This window comes from Aphelocoma coerulescens, chromosome 3, assembly GCF_041296385.1.
Source record: "Aphelocoma coerulescens isolate FSJ_1873_10779 chromosome 3, UR_Acoe_1.0, whole genome shotgun sequence".
NCBI classification, from domain to species: domain Eukaryota; kingdom Metazoa; phylum Chordata; class Aves; order Passeriformes; family Corvidae; genus Aphelocoma; species Aphelocoma coerulescens.
Genome location: NC_091016.1, coordinates 87,873,176 through 87,891,007, shown reverse-complemented (window position 1 = coordinate 87,891,007; position 17,832 = coordinate 87,873,176). Strand labels below are relative to the sequence as shown.

The window sequence follows — 17,832 nt, the reverse complement described above, 5'->3', positions numbered from 1 at the left end:
CAAAGACCTTTTCTGTTTTCTGGTGCAAATGATGCATCTCAGAGAACAACCAACCACACTGGCCTTGGAGTAAAGGAGACCAGAAAACCAAGGAGATTCCTAAAATCTATTACTGTACCAAATACACAGTTAGCATTCTCCCATGAACTGAAAATCCCTTCAACTACTCCCAAACAACTAGTGCCTCCTCATTTTGTACAAAGATAAATTTCCTCTCCAATATAATTTTTAATACTATAAGTAGGCTTGGTAACGCAACCCCGTTAATTTAATATCCTCCGAGATCTTTACCATCTCTCCCTGTTGAGGTTTTCTGCAAAGCACTCATCCTCATAATTTTTCAGTCTTTTGAGCCCTTAATTTCCTATTAACTTGGCATATTTGTACTGGCCTGACTGGTTTTATTGTCTGCTTTCACCAGTGGTAAGTGAATAACCTCCTCACATGGCTTTTGGGGGGGATTTCCTCCCAGCACTGCCAAGGGAGCCACGACTTGCCATGTGTCCTCCCCCACCTCAGTGCTCCCTCTCCCTCTGAAATGGGGAAAGATGAAAACTAGAAAACGCAACAGATGGTCTGAAATCCTCTTTCTGCGAAACCCATCACTACGGCACCGAGCTTAGGCAATATTTCAAATATTTCCGCATGTGCCAACAGTGGTATCCATGACTAGGGATGATGAGGAGACTGCTTGTGAAACTCCCCCATAGACACTGTTTGCAACAGCCTAGTCCTCTTGTTGAAGGCTCTCTTCTCTACTCCAAATCCAATGAGAAAACTAATCCAGATTTAAAGCTGACAGGTGGTACATGCATAATTAAAGATGACCTAACAGAGAATGCTCTCATTTCTGGCATATTATCAGACACTTAAGCAAAGCAATTATCAGTAGGCAATCTTTTCTGTCAACAGAGATTGGATGAAACATTTTGCCAGTCAGGAAGATATTATAATGATGATACATATGTATTTGCAGATACTCCAGCAATATAATATAGACGTAAATCTCTCCTGTCTCAGACAAATGTCTTCATCACCTATGGAGGACCACATCTTCTCACATTTTCATGTTCCCCTGTGTCATTTCCACAGACTCACCAGACAAAGTACATAGACTCCACCTTGCTCCTACTCATGCCAACCTTTTCCTTCAATCCATCTGGACTAGAGGCCCTGCCACTCCTCTCCACCTAGGGAAGGACAATCTTACTGTCCTCTCTAGCTCCTGCACTTTTTCCACCTGCGCTACCTGGTAGATGGCTGATGTGTGGGCCAGGAAACCTTGTCCTTCTGCCTTTTTTCCCTGCCAAAAGCAAACAAAACCCCAGGAAACGTGTCCTCCCCCTTTCTTACTCAAACACCAACAAGAAGTCAGCTCCTCCAACAGAACCCATCCAAGCCTCCCCCAAATGCCTTTTTCTTCATCCACAGGTAGCAGTCACCTGTGGCACATCAGGGGCTGGGCATGATCTTGCTCTGTTACTCCTTGTCATAACTTTTGTGACATAAACACCTGCAGGGAAGGATTAGGGCCCCCATACGTCACGATGGGCTGGGTCTGTTGTGAACAACCATGCCTTACTCAGGACCACAAGCTGAGCATCTTTATCTTGGGAGCTGTGAAGGTGAAAGAGATGAGTAGCCTTGTTCTCCTTAGCTTATAGAGGGGGCAAACACAAGCAGAGATCAGTTGGGAATTTTATGTGGAATCAACCCAAAAATCTATACTAGAACTAGGAATATCTTCCCTGCTTTTTGGTTAACAAGCAGATGGTGTGGTCTCCCAAAATAGCAGTGTCACCCATGTAGTTTGAAAGAAGCAGAAACTTTTTAACCTAAACTCTTAAAATGCTTCCTTCAAGCAGTGTTTTGCAATGAATCCAGAGAGTGTTCTGTGCCTTTTTTTTTTTTTTTCTTCTCCTGAGCAGGGATTTTAAAAAAAGAATATTTTGTGGAAGAAAGACAGGGAGAACAAAAAACAATTAGGAAAAGGAAAGCCTAAAAAGGTTAGTGGTTTTCTTAATTTTGGGAAAATTAGGGCTGTGAGAAGTATTATAAACCGCAATTACATACACACATGGGACTGCATTTTACCTTACGAAAGAGCTGCTCTTAGGGTATAAAATTGCTTTAATACTGCACTACGACAAACGGCTTTTTTTAAAAAAGGCTTATGATAATGGATTTTCAAAGCAAAAGTAAAGCTGCTTTTCCCTGAGAACAGGGCTTTAGAGAAGGGAAACTTCACAATGCCAGTGGTGTGTGTTTTGCTGCATTTCACAAGATCTCTCATTATTTAAATTCCGATGTATTTATGTCATACATGGATAAACGATCTTATTGTTCAGAACATGTCTTTATATGAACATCTCTGCTGTTAGAACTAGTGTTATTTAGCTGGTTTTTTTTCTCTCTCCTTACCAAACCAGAACAAAAGTGTCTTTTATTGCAGTTTTGTGAACTTCATGCAAATGGCAGTTTTTACACATCAATCGTCAGTTTAATAACACTAATGATAACAGGGGAATTGAAAGTAATAGGCTGATTTTTTGGCAAGCAAATCAGAATTTATAGAGAAGTTTCTACGATGTCAAACTTTATAGCCCTGTGTTATCAAAAGCACGAGGAGTGAGAATTAAGATTAAACCACTGACTCGTTAGCAAGCTACACTTACTAAACCACAGCCTTCCTGCACCAAGATTGATTATTCCGAAATCCATTGTACAAGATAGGAAGAGATAGTGATAGTCTTCTGGGACCTCAGGGAACCATTTACACAACAAAATACATTTGCCAGGGGGTACCGACCTGACTGCGCAGGCTCAATCTCTCTCTCAGTTAAAGCAATACTGTTCAGTCTCCCAGTCTTCTCTAAGGCATAGTTTGGTCATTCCTTCTCCTGCTCTATCCCACTCTTGCAATCACAACACTTTGCAGCATTTAAAGTCCAGTTTTGCACCTATCACTTGTCCAAGTGGCCCTGGTGACTTCACAGGTGCTGATTATAGGCTTTCATGCCACAGGACCAAGCATGGGAAGAGGAAAAAAGCCTCATATGAGTAGCTAGAGCTGTGAGAACTAATGGACTTTCTGTGGATTGTGGATGGATGACTACAAAAAACCACATTTTGAAAACAGAGCTTGATCATGATCACAGGAGTAACACTAAATATAAGAAAAAAGCATTTGCTTTCCCAACATGCAAAAAACCAGATGTGGCAAAATGCCAGCTTTTGACACAAAATACCACAGGAGAAGTGAGTGACAGCAGATTTTTAATACTACTATGAACAGGTGCTTAAGCAGGCATAGTAGTTTCCCATGACAGTGATGGTCTGAGGACAAATTTTATATCTCTAATGTCTGAATTCCCCTTTTTATCCAGACAGACAGACAGACACAGTCCTACACCCTGGACCACTCCGACCCAATTCTAATGCGGGAGGTATAGACGGTAATTGCACTTTGCTTCCTCCCACTCACATTTGGCTATGATCAGGACCCACTGCTAAATTGCTCTACTATTGAATCCCATCCCACACAGAGCATCTTCTTTTCCACAGATGCCTGACTGCTTTTCCACATGGTCTGTGGGTTTGATGCTTTGGTTTCCAGCTACAGGCTGTAAGGGCTGAATCCTTTTCATGGGAACATTTGAACTGCTACCTTCCTAGAGTCAGCACCCTTCAGTTTGGCCATATTTCCTGGTTAATGCTCCCACAACTTGAACCATCATTTCCACATGAAGAAGCCTGTTTCATGGACTGCTAAAACTGTGTTCCATGTCCATCCTCCTGCCTTGTGTGGGCTTTGCCAAAAATCAAGTTTTGGAGAGGAGGAATGAAGCCTGCTCCCTTATCATTACTTATAGCATGTACTCTCAGTGATGTTTTTTATCAGTAGACAAGTGGGAAAATATGTTTTAAGAAGGACAAAGACTGCTACAGTTATACAAAAAGCCCCAAAACAAGCAGAGCTCATTATGTACCACAGGATGAAATGCAGCATCTTCGGGGAACAGATGTTTTATCACCAAGCAGCAGTTTGGGAGGACTGTGGGAGCTGTGCTGTCTCACCCATGAGCAAACTAGGAAATTACAGGAGCTTGTAGGTGTTGTCTGTGTGTGAGGTCAGAGACAGAGAAGCAGTTAAACCCCATCTCTAAGGTACTGTCCCTGTGCGGGTGGATGTAGTAGGTTGTTACAGAGAATAAAATTGTGGGAAATAACTATTTAACTCAACACCATCACTGTGGCTGGGACTGGGATTAGCAGTGGGGTTTGGTGGGCAAAAAGCAGAACAGTGTGAGGAACACACTGCGATGCATTAGTGCATACATGTTGAAAGGGTAAATCTCTGGATTTTTGCTGTCTTGTCAGGATGACGTCATGCTCCTACCTGCCTGCATCATGGACCTCACCACGCCTCTAAACAAGACCTTAAAGTTTGTGTCCCATGATCTGCTGCTGCTCACCACAGTCCAGCCCCTCACTGCTAGTGAGAACAGTAACAACCCATGTCTCCCTACAAATTTATGCTAGAATTACCCTGTAAGGCAAATCCAGGCCAAAAAGGAAGTCCTTGGTGAAATGAAGCAACGCATTAAAAAACACTGTTTGAGCTTGGAACATGATTAGATTTTCCTCAAGTCTGAAGGAGTCCCAATTCCTAATGGAAAAATGGGAGCTGTGCATGCTATCACCTTTTGCTGCAGGTTGGTATCCACTCCAAACACCATCTCAAAAATACTTTCACTTCATCAATACATTTCTAATTCAACCAAAAATAAATTAAAATAGCATCAGAAAAGCTTTTCATGGTAAACATCAGAAAAACACTGGTTTCCAAGCCTGCAGCCAGTTGTTCTATAATATCTTCTGCTTTGTGCTGACAACCTTTTTTCCCTCCAATCATTCAGACACAATGCCTTCAGGTCTGTCTAAGTAATGTAATTTACTGGAGTGGAATTCCCTTGATACCTTCTGCAGCACTCAGTGACAGTATCATTTATACTCTACACTGTCATGCCATGACACTGATACATTGGCTTTCATCCCTCATTCAGCACAGAGGGTGCAATTTCACCTTCCATTGTGCCCTTCTGCAGACTGCGTGTACAAATTCCCTCCATTCATTCCTAATTACAAACCTCTGCTGAAATACTCTCATTAGATTTATATTTCTCACTCCAAAGTGTCAATCTTATTTCAAAATTCCAATTTTCTGGGAGATTCATCCATTAGCAGCAACCTCCAAAGCATTCCTTAACCGAGTGCATTAAAAGTGAAGCTGGCAGAGCAGAGACGCACTTAAAATACACCATTACAGCAAATCTCCATTGCTAATGTTTTCACATTATTCGAGCAATGCAATAAGGAGCCTGTGACTAGCTAGCCTTGCTCCTCCAGCAGTGATGGGCCGAAGTCCCCAGTCCACTGCTGTGTCCAGCTCTGCTTGCACTGTGAGACTGCACCACATCTCAAAGCATCTGCTGCTGTCCCCGCCTCACAGAACCCCCTGTACAGCATGAGGCGGCTGTTCAAAGGACTCCAGAAGCTGACAGCCACAGAAAGAGTTTATGACAACTGTAAAAAGGCCCGAGTACAGCTTGTTTTCTGTGGTAAAGTTAAAAAAAAACCCAACAAAAACAAGCTTGGGGTTTCCCAAGGTAGCAGTTCTGCTCTGCAACCCAAAAGGTTGCTAGAGGTCTTCAGCTGAAAATCTCAACCACATTGTTTGTGTCACTTACACTAATCCTAATTTAGCGGCCACATGTAGGACTGTTCCCTTCAAACTGTGTACAGGAAACACAACTTCACAGATTCCCCAGAGCAGCTCTACAAGTAGTTAAAAAAAATCAAAAGAGAGCCTTCTACCTCTTCAAGAGAAAGGCAAACACCTTACAAACCTCATCACCATACAAGGGAAAAAAATGAAGAGCACAGCAGGGGTACTGATAGTTGCACAATGCGCCCTATGTGCCATCTCTAAAAATAGCCCGTGTGGCGATACCCCTGGAAGAGTCCAGCACGTCTCATCCCGCTGGAAAGAGCCGCAGCAGTGATCAGCGCAGGAGTGCTGCTGCCACATGACACACGTGTTGCACTCTCTCCTGTCATTATCTTCAAAGCCATCAGGTTTGAACTCACCTGCAGCTGGCACAGCAGTAGAAAAGAAGGCTGGGTGGGGAGAAAAAAACCACCTCTACAACTGTACTGAAAAAGGGAAAATTCCACAGAAAAATATTACAGCAAATGATTACGCTCCTTGTCAGCACCTGGGCACCTACAGGACTGAGGCATGCAGGTGATTATAACAGAGGTAATGTAATTCCCTGCAGCAACCACTGTGGGGGAAACTAATAATTGCTGAAGTTTTGCCCATTCCCATCTGAAATATCTGAAGCCTTGATTACTGCATCAGCTCCCTTGCCATTTGCACTTTGTATCAAGGCAAGAGACGGTCCAACAAGCAGGCACAGATGTAAGAGCAGAAAGGCACATTTCAGCAAAAAGGCAAAAGTAAGGCAGCAATGACAGGCATGAGCCCTCCTGGGAAGAGAGGGAGGACTACACCAAGCTAATTTAAAGGGATTTCATATTGCCTAATGAAAGACTCACCATTGACAGCGTGACTAGTCCATGGAACAAGCGCATGTGCTTCTAAGTGCCCCCAGCACCGCACATCCTCCTCACCACGTGGTGTTAGTCAGAGTGAAAACGTATTGTCTTACAAAGCCCGATTTTCAAGACCAACACCTCTGCTACCCTGCCAAGCCTGGCAAAGCTGGGAAGGTCATGAAGAGAGAAGAAAGCAGTGATGCTTAAGCTGCCACACAGCAGAAAGCAAGTTTTCAGCCTCTACCTCTGGTCCTGCAGCTCTTGGATAGATGCTCTCTCCTCTCATCCATCACAAGAATGACATCAGACCAAGAAGCCTGACGTGCACAGGCACACTCATTCTCTGGAAATGCCACAGCTACTAATGAGTGAAGCTGGGACAGCACCAAAGCTGACACCATGAAGCTACAAATTTCCCTGCATATACTGACATCTCTCTTTAATATTTCTCTTGGCCACGAGCTGACATATCAATTAATGTGGTCAGAATACATTTAGTAGTTCAAGATACTGCAACTGGTTTAGTGGATTCCTAACCAGTGCAACTACCTGGAAAAGCATCAGACAGCGTAGTTCAATAGTCACCCTAAAAAGCAAACCAAAAGGATTTTATCTGCCAAAAGTTAACCCTGAGAATTTGTTTCTCAAGCTCAGCAGATTTGTATAGATTTCCATTTTTTTTTCTCCTTCGCTTTTTCTTTGCCAGAAGATGAAATTCCAGATCAACAACTCAAGGTACACCAGTGAAGTTTTGAAAGTTTTAACTTTAAAGATCTTCCAGTCCTCTCCAAAGCTGCTTTTTCCAGACAGCAGAATAATTCTGCTTCCAAAATTCTTTCATCACCACCTTTTACTTATGTACTATGCTTAACTACTTTTTCTTTTTTTCCAGTAAGAAGTCGATGAATTAACACTGCCAGACCACACCACAAGTAAGCTCTGACTCTCCTTTCAACACAGACCCATTTACAAGCATTAAAACCTAGGACTCACCCACCAGACAGAGCCGAAGCTGCAGGCAAGCCAGTCATCAGAGCTAAGAGAAATATTATGCTTGCTCTACAAATGCTGAAGCATTTGAATCTTATTTTTAGTTGTACACAAAGGGCAATAAATGGAAAATCTTATTGTAACCACTGCTTTTTCATGGCCACCCACACTTCCAACACCTACAGCAAAAGTATATAAATGCAAAAGCCCCAAAACTCATGGCTCATCTTAACAAGGGATGTAAACCAGCTAGCTGCTGTTACTTTTTTCCAGTTTATATCTAGTGGGCCATTATATTCTGTTAAACTTTGAAGACAATTTTCACATGCTGTGCGTATCTACTGTCCAGGACTCTGCTGCATTTTCATACATTTTTCCCAGTACCAGCATGCCTGGTAAAGTCCTTCTCTAAGTTAGCTGACCACTGACTGATTTTCAAATTATGAAGTAGAGAAGGTGCTTCCCCCTAACTCTCAGTTTCTTCCCCTGCTGCCCAAACTACTGAGGTACAAGGAGTTAATGCTTCACTTACCTGTGAGAAATTATGCTGAATACTCTACCCAGAAACTGGCAATTAAAAAAAAAATCCCTTTACACTCATAACAGTAGAAGAACTTCAAACAAATTGCTGTCAAGGATGATTTCATTGTGTTTAAATCCACTTTACTTCAAGTCACTTTGCAAATTACTCTTTAATTTTATACCTAAAACTCTCAGGTCTACTATGATGCCAGTTTGCTCTCCTGTATGTCCTATGCCTGATTCTTTCAATTTACAGAAAGTAACACAAGCGTGAACCTAATTATCATTTGAAAACCGGCAGAAAACTAATTCAACTGACTGAGTAAAAAAGAAATAAAGGAAAAAAGGTCTGTCTCAAGACCAGACCCAACAGGAGGGTGATGCCAAGTCTGGAGATGATGAGAGTGAAAAATCTCATGCCATTAATCATCTTGCTGTCACTGAACGTGCGGGTTATTATAGCAAGAAAACGATCCAATCCAACGCTTTTACGTCTCAACTCTTTGTAAATCATAACAGCAAACATGTCCTACCAGCTAGCAATCAATATTTAACTAAATGATCGAAGACCAAGTGCTGGCTCCAGAAAAATGTACCTTTACCTGCCCTTGCTTATCAATTGCCCGCTAGACCCAAAAGCGCATCACCTTCCTGCAGCTCCTGACAAGCCAAAGGCAGAGCCGGCTGCTCTCCACGCACGCTGCTGAAATCAGGTGTGTGCTTTCCTGCCAAGGATTTAGGTCGCAGGACCTGTGTGCTGAACGCCGCAGAAGCGCGGGTATCTAAGTATTATGAAAATAAATGGGTCATACACCACTGAGCTAACAACCACACCACCCCCAAGCCGGGCACTGAATGACTGTGCAGAGTTCTGCCAGAGGGAGAGGAGAGGTTGAGCCAGCAGTGAAAACAAAACTGATGTGGTGAGATGGATTTTACTTTTCACTGGTTACAGAGAAAGTTGGTCTTGCCGTCACCATCTCTCAGGCTTTTCTGTGGAAAAAAAAAATAAAGCAATGTACAGGCTGGTAAGATGTCCTGTGGAGACAGGCTGGCATCTCACCCCACCGGGAAAGGGGAAGCGCCACTGGCCCCGGGCAGAGGGAGGGCTGTGACTCAGTCCCTTGGGCTGGCACACACACACACACCCGCGCTGTCACCTGCCACGGCAAAAAATAAAAGTCCTCGCCACAACACGGCGGCCACATGGGAAACGCCGAGTAAACAGATCAATGACGCCGCGCGCCCACACAGCCCATGGCACTGCTGGGGTGACAAACAAACAAACCTTCGGCCAATGGCAACAGGCCGAGAGGTGTCAGAGTAATTCGAGTTCATGTGGCACGCTACACTGCAACAAACACCGCTGTCCTTCGCTGCTGTTACCAGCTAAACACGAGCAGGGTGCTCTTCCTGGCCACACAGCCCATGGTCATGGCGTGTGCCTGGATGGGGATGCCTCCAACACCGGGGTCTTGGTCAGAAACTTCCAGGAAGGGACACTGCCTCACCACCCGCACACATGTGCCCTGCCTGAAGCCACACCAGCGCTTTTCAGACCATACATTTGTCCAGATACATATTTTATTTTAGAAAACATACACACGCATATATATGTAAGTTTTATAAATATTTAAGTTTCATTTATATATATATACACACATCTGCACATATAAATAAAATTATATTTAGTCATCAGATGTACTTGTATCAAAAGCTGTCCCCAGCCACTTAGCCTGGTTGAGGTACAGAGGCACTGATGATGCTGAGAAGCCCCTGATCACATCGAGGGACTGACACAGTGCTGCTGGCAGTGGTCAGTGGAAAGGATGCCATGGGAGGCTGTAAAGGTCCCTGAGGTGGGAGACACTCCACACCCTCTGGTGGCACGAGGTACAGAGTCCTGATACGCCAGTACCATAAAATGGGTAACAAAGTGTCTTTGTCCCTGTTGAGAACAGCACTCCAACAGGAAAATGTACCAGAAAAATCATGAAATGCAGACATGGCCACATCTCTCATCCAGTAAGATAAACCTGCCAATGTCCTCATTGGTCCTGGCACTTGGGAAGAGGGTTTGGTACTGATAGTGAGGAGTGTTTGATAAGTCAGTGTCCAAAGTGATACAATTTTGCCTTCAGAAGTCTGATTTCCTTCTGAATTCTGTCAAGTTATCTGACCTTTAAGTGCAGATTTTAAAAAAGAGACATTTTTCCCAGGCTGTGGTGGTAGGCAGGTGACAGATGTTTAACCATCAATATCTGCATATTTAAAATTTTACATTATTTACATCTGCCTAGAGGTGGCCATAGGACAGATTTCAAGAAATCTTTCTAAAAATTTTTCTAAATACTCGAAGAACTCATACCTAGCAAATATGAAATTTTTGTACAGAAGTTTCTGACTTTTGGGTTGACTTATTTTTTCATCCTGTATAAAGTACTTATAGGCCCTTGCTGAATTCACAGCATTTGATAAGCAGTACAAATCCGGTCTTTTTATGAGATGCAGAAGGACATTGATTGGAATGTTATTTTTGCTGCTTTTAAAAGAAAACACACAGGGCTAAAACAAAGCAGGAAATGTGAGCAGAGTATGGACACTGCTAGGAATAGTCACCTGCCTCCTCTAGGATGCCAGCAGCCCTGCCCCAGCAGCTGCTCCAAGGCACAGCTCTGTACATTCTCTGTCATTCGTGACTGTTTGGGATAACAAACGGAGAGAGCCTCTCAGCAGAGAGCACAGCTTCTCCCCAGCTGCTGTATTCCCACACTACAGTACACTCAGTCTAACCTACCCAGAATTAATTCCCTGAGAACCTAGAGAAATGGTTTTTTTTTTTACTATCCTGGCACATGCACCATAACAGGGTTTTGCAATATGCTCTGTCAGAATGAGCAAGGGACTTTCTGCTCTGAACTCACATATCAGTATTTTTATGGAAATTTTATCAATCAGCATCCAAGTAGTTTTATAAAAATGAAATAATAAATGCAAGGGGGGGAAGGCATACTTGTTTATCCCACTGCACCCTGGGAAAAGCAACAAGAACGCAGTTGTTGCAGCTGGGTCAACCTTGTGCAACTGCTCTTTCCAGCAAGGCTAATTAACAAGTGAAAGTCTGCTTCTTTCTATGGAAATTGCTATAACAAGGTAATTGTTACAAGCAGTCTGTCATCAAAAATAGCCAGACAGTGGGAAACACTGAGAAATCAAACAGGCAACAAGCAGCTTGCCCTCATGTCTACCTGTGCCGGCGTGGATCTGTACACACGACGGGTGCAACCCCAGCCAACAGCCTATGAGTTGGTGCATGGGTTTTTTAGGAGCTAGAGTACACACCATGTTTTAAAAATGATGCATAGCTCAAGCACATAACCACAGTTAAAAAAGAAAGGAGAAAGAAAAAAATGGAAAAGCACATATTTGATGATGGCTCCTATATCCTCACACTGGTTTTCAAGTTCATTTGGTCCTCAGACTTGATTTTGTTCCTTGAAAAGGAGACGTGATCATACGTAGCACAACAAGAAGCAAAACAAAACTTCCTATGCAACTTCTTGGAATGAGAGAGGCTTTTTTTCCCATTTCTGTCTGCTTTTTCAAGTCCCTCAACAAGGATGATATTTTTGAAGTTAGTTCCTCTGGAAGTGTTTTTAATAGTGAATTTGCAAGATGCCTAATGATAAGCTTTTCAAACATCATGAGAAAACCCTGCAAAAAATTGTGAATAAGCCTTCCAAACCTCATGGGAGTAGTGCTAAGTAGGACTAATGAAAAACAAGCTTTTTCTGCCTGCCTAGCTGTTACAACTCATATCAAGTCTTCTTCCCTTAAGACAAGCACTAAAAACAAATTTCAAGCCAGATCCAAAATTTTCCTGTAGTCAGACGATTCCTGCTAAAGGGGATTTGATTAATAACTGCACCAGATAATGCCAAACCCTAAAGGAAATGGCAACAGTCTCCCTTTTTTTTTTGGAAATTGAAATCAAACTCACACCCTGTAAGGCCTCTCTGACAGTGAATTCTGTTACCACCCAGACTTTCTCCACTGCATATGGCTTCACCATGGTTTTTGTTGATACTCATCCCACCAGAAAAAAAAAATTTCCTCTCTTTAAAAACTGGATTTCCATATGCATTAAAGAACACTGTCCTCCTTTTGCAATAGACTTTTCTTGCTTTAAATAAATCTTTTAGTGTCACACAAGCAAATAAAGTACTTCAAATGAAGGTGTATTTCTAATGTAAAGGCTTTGGTTCCAAAACACTCATACTTTTTTAGAAGTAGTATTACAGATCAGTTTCTAAGATTAAAAATGGTGCTGGTAGGCATTCAAGAAAAACTGACCAGTAAGGAGTGCTGCTTCACTGAGCTGTTCTGATTAAACTGCACCATATGCATTTGTCACTGCAGTGAACAAATACAGGCAGTAACATGCACAGTGCCACACTCTGAACCACAATTTTGTATTATGTCCTTTTGCCAAGCTGCTCTATACCACCATCTCAAAGATAAAAACCTCTAAACCACAAAAGGATTTGGTTTTGTTTTAAAAAGTAATGAAATTAGGTTGTGCTCTAGCCTTTTCCCAAAGGCGTCATCTCTGGGGTGTCCCGTCCTCTGTAGAGCACGGACCATCACATCCATGCCATCCTTATAATGTCTCCTATCTCAGAACACAGAATTAGGGTTAGAACTGCTGACAAACTGCAAAGGGTCAAACAAGCTTCTCCCAGCCTGTTTGAATTGAATCAGTGGATTCTATGTCGGGCTGTGCTACGGAATATTTCACAGGAAGACTCAACCATCACAGGATTAGGGATGAAATACTTGCACAGCACCATAAGCTGCTCCCCCTCTTGGGAGAAAAATCAAAGCACTACAAGCACTGGGAACTACTACCCAGGTTGAGAAGACAGGAAGGGGTCCCCTCAATCTGCCCCTAGTAGATGAGTGCACAGTTTTCTTTACCCTCCCACAGTCAGGCACTTAATTCCACCTGGAAGGAGCTGGAGGTAGCAATGAAGATCCTGCTGATGCTTACAGAGCCTTTTGGGGCAGCAGGCTGAAGGACAAAGCAGCACCAGGGCTCCTCCAAGGGAAATATTCCAGGAACCCGAAAGGAGAAGGATGTGGATTTCATCATGTGAGAAATAGAAGGGTGCCTGCAGTCTTGTTGGGCAGGTGATGGCCTCCAAACTCACATGGAGCACGTGCAGCTTTGGCAGAGCACACCAAGGTAAGCATACACAGACGTAGCCAGGTGCAGAGGAAAACAAAGCGCAGTTGGAGCAGTGGGGCAAACAGAGCTATTTTAGGTACTTCTCGCTATGGTTTACTGTAGTAGCAGAACACTTAGGAAAGCCGTCAAAATGACAATCACTATTTAGGTTAAAAAAGCAAGTAACTACTTCAATAACAATTTATTCACCACCTAATGTTTGCAGTTGAATTACAGCTTTTACAGTGTTTTTCTAAAGTGTGATATTTACTGCCTCCACCTTGCCTCCCCAAGATCTTTTTTTTTCTTTTTTCTTTTGTTTTTTCTTTAAATAGAAAGGAATTGGAATAATGACTTACATGTAACTTTTCTAGGTTCTGTGCTGGCTAAAATGTTCTCACGATGCAGGGAACAGGATCAATGGAGAAATTAAGAGGCTGCAGCAATCCATTAAGAAGTGACCCTCCAAAGTTCTGTAGGGCAGTGCTCAGGCAACTCAGTTGTAGCAACCTAAAACAAAATAAAGGCAAGAGTTAAAAAAAAACGAAGCACTGAATCTTCACAAACAGCTCTTTATTTATTCCTTCGAATTCTAAAAAAAAATTGGGGTGTCTTTTTTATTAAATATAGATGGACTTTATGCTAAACATGACAATTACTTTATGCCCATTTCACACTTCCTCCAAGCTTTAAGCTGTAGATACCTTCCAACAAAGACCATGCTTTCCTTGCATTTGTATGGTATGAGTCCCCTGAGAAGAACTGTTGAGCAGATAAACTAACACTTCTGTGATTATTTTACCAGATCATACCACAGATAGGTGCATCCTTATGCATACATACTAAGGAATTCTTTACTGTGATGGTGGTGAGGCACTGGAGCAGGTTGCACAGAGAAACTGTGGATGCTCCATCCCTGGAAGTGTTCTAGGTCAAGGCTGGATGGGCCTTTGAGCAACCCGGTCTAGTAATAGCTGTCCCTGCCCACGGCAGATGGGTTGGAACCAGATTAGCTTTAAAGCTCAACCTAAACCACCCTGTGATTCTATGAAACTGCACACCACACCAGAAAGGAGTTCCAACAAAACCAGCAAATTTATCTAGTGAGATTTAAATAATAATTAATACTGGATTTTGTCAAAGCTTTGCACTGATTTTATCAAGGAATTAAAGTTGGGAACACAAAATTTGTTCCTTTGTTTCTCCTTTTCTCTGGGGAGCTTCAGAGAAGAACCACCGTCAGCGTAGTTCGGTATCCCTGGTTGACGTGGTGTGTGCCATAATCCTGCAGCCACCCTAAAGCAAAGCTACCTGTCACGCCAGTCCATGTCAAAAGAAAACTGGAGAGACAATAAAATGTTCAGCTGCCCACAGGAAATTCACTGTGCTGTCACCTCTGTGCAAGGGGCTCAGTCCCTGGAGGGGAGGCACTCCAGGATGAGGAAGGCTGGTGAGAGCAGGGCTGGGGCCAGGGGGTGGGAGGAGGTGAGATGAAACCCCCAGCGCCCAAATCCCAGCATCACCACACAGCCCAGATCCCACAGTGCACACAGTCCCAATCCCAGACTCCGGAAAAGGCTTCCCCCATCTACCAAGGAAGCGGTCACACTCTGAAGTGGATGGGGAGAAAATACTTGTGGAAGGAGAAGTAAATAGCTTCAAGCTACAGAGGTTCTCAAGTTGAGGTTTTCAGGTTGCCAGCACCCAACACTTTACTGTCTTCCTGGAAAAAAACGTTGGAATGCTTAACTACTATTTACTTGAGTAAAGTTGGCAACTGGGAGTGGAAAGGAAGATGGTTCTCTTTTGAACAGAAGGGGACAGCAACAGTACAAGCAGTGGCATGTATCTATCTTCACAGGATCACTGCAAAGGCTGTGTCTGCAGAATTACCACACACTAAAGCTAGATAAAGGGGGAGGTGAGAAAGAGGAAAATAAACCCCTGAAGTTTAGATTTTTTAAAAACACCTCTTATTTTTTACAAACTTGCAAAATTAACTCTTCAGCAAAAAATCTGGTTTCCCAAGAGATGCCTGCTATGTCTATTTGTGACCAATGACTGTTTATGACTCTGTAAAAAATGAAAAAAATAATAAAATGCAGTGAAAAGAAGAGAGATTTGGTGGTTATTTTTCTAAGTATGCTGTGCTGGTAAAAAAAAGTTCAATATTTTCTGAGCACTGATCCTACTGCATTTTACTCCAAGTTTTGCAGAGAATTGGTTCACTTATGAAAAGTAGGTTATTCCCTCTGGATGGCACCCTCCTAGATGGTTTACCAACAGAAGCTCAAACTCTTGCTACCTTTAAGGATTACCTAATTTGGTACTTGAAAAGAATCATGAGGCTATTCTAGGAACACAATGCTTGTGTCTCTTCAGTTTATACAGTTTTCTCCAATTGGGCATAACATTAATTGACAGACTGTAAGAGTACCAAATATTTATGGTCCCAAATATACATTATCTAAATTGCTTATAAACCTGAAAATATAAACTCTAAATCTATTCAGTCATAAATCACTGGGAGAACAAAAATAACTGTTGCTTACTCAATGGCCAAAGGACTAAAACCAGGCAAGGCTCTGTGTTTTCAAGGATAAGTTAGTTTCCTGAGCAAAAATTGCACTTGCCACAACGTATCAGAAGAAAAAGAGAATAAACAGAAGTTGCGAATAGAGAAATAAGAAAAAAAAAAGGGGCGGGGGAGGGAAAAGAAGACTTTCAGCACCACTGAAGCTTTTCTGAGAAGGTCTGATTGATGTTCACTGCTGTAGAAAGCATGAGACTGCATCCCAAACATTTCATTCCCTTCTGCAAATGTCTCACTCCATACCTCTCCCCATGTCCCCCAGATATTCTTGCCCTATGCGGGATGATCCAGCCAGCATCAGGTTTTACACATGATCTAAAAGACTAAAGCAGGAATCTCTCTGCCCAGGGGTCAGCTTAGGGTAGAATGAAACCTAACCCCCGCCTACGCTCAGCCCAAGAGCTTCTTCATGCTTTCCATTTGACAAAAGACTTTCCCTAAAACAGGCAAATTATTAAAGGCAAAACTGTTACTACAGCTGCAAACTTACAGGAATACATAAAAACTGACTTTACATGAAGAGCCAGTGGTGCACCTACTGAAGAGAAATTTCAGCAGTTTAACATGCTGATCAGCCAGGTTTACAGCATCGGGAAGAGCTGGATCTTAGGCAGGAGAAGATGCACTCTCTGCTCCAAGGCTTGCTCACATCAAGGTCTCAGCTCTCTGCACAGACCTGCACGTGTGGGACATCAGTTACAGGGTCACGGGAGGCCACAAAATCACTGTCCTACACCAGCTTGAAGACCCATCTCATGGAGTGCTGGAGGTTGCAAGAAAACCTTATATTTATTCTAAAAAAAAGCATCCCCCTTAACAGCTTGCAAAGAAATCTAGAAAATAACAATACTTCAAACTGCACTTTTTAAATCTGTTTGATTTTTTTTAAACTTATATTGTTTCACAACCTCTTGTACATTTTTGAACCAGGTTACCTTTTTTCTCCCCCTTTCTGATGGCTTCCAGCACTGCCTGGCAGCTGAAATTAGCACTGAGGAATGCAAGTGTAAAGGAAGACACACCAGACACCCTAACTGGCAGAAGAATGCATGAAGTTGAAAAACCATTTGCTTCAATAAAACACCTTCCAGTTTGGATTTCTGTTGTACAGAGAGAGCATTCAAAGGAGAGGTTTTGTTTTTGATAGGACTTTAATGCTTAAGAGGAGGAAAATTGGCAAGTTCTTCTGTTTGCAATGAACAAAACAAGAAAGGTGAATTGAGAAGGGCATGATGAATTTACCTGGGTATTACTCCAGTTATCATGAAAGATGTTTCAGACAGAAAATCGTGCAGTTGTGCTCAAGAAAACTGGAGATGCTGGGTGGGCCCTGAGGGAGGTGAGCAACAAATACACAAGTGCGACAAATACATAGTGGGTTGTTTACCCTGATGTTCAGCATGGGTGGTTAAAATGAGGGCTAAGTAAAAGGAGCCACACAAGGAGACAAGTTGGTGAATGTCTCTCAGATGTGGACAGGAGAAAAAATATTTAAGGAATTCTGTGCACCTGCGAGCCAGGAGAGGTGAGCACAGGTGTGCAAACAGAGATGGTGTTTTCTGAAGCAGCGCCTCACTTGGTGGAGTGCAATGATGCTACTTACACAAATATGTGCAGAAATTGATCCCAGTGAAGTCAAGGATCCCTCTTTGTTACATGCAATACCATCAGAGATTAGCAAATGTGTTTTGTTTACGTTTTGTGTGTAATTTCTTTCTGGTTGAAATAGCTTCATTGGAACATTTGTAGCTTGAAGGGTCGCCTGAGGCTGGGAAGGCATTTGCAGTGTTCCTGACATCTAGTGCATGATCTATCCCTGAGATCTGTAAATTAAACCCAGGATGATATCGATACCTATGTCACAAAAGACACATGGTCT

The 17,832-nt window shown here is 42.6% G+C and overlaps 1 protein-coding gene across 5 annotated transcripts in view; it reads right to left on the bottom strand.

The window, feature by feature from the left end:
- Positions 1-17,832, bottom strand: part of BACH2 (BTB domain and CNC homolog 2) — a 184,052-nt gene that overhangs the window by 65,937 nt on the left and 100,283 nt on the right. For all 5 annotated transcript variants that reach the window (XM_069011142.1, XM_069011144.1, XM_069011143.1 and 2 more), the window contains one exon: positions 13,720-13,870. The gene's annotated coding sequence lies outside the window, so the exon portion shown is untranslated. The remainder of the gene's footprint in view (positions 1-13,719; positions 13,871-17,832) is intronic.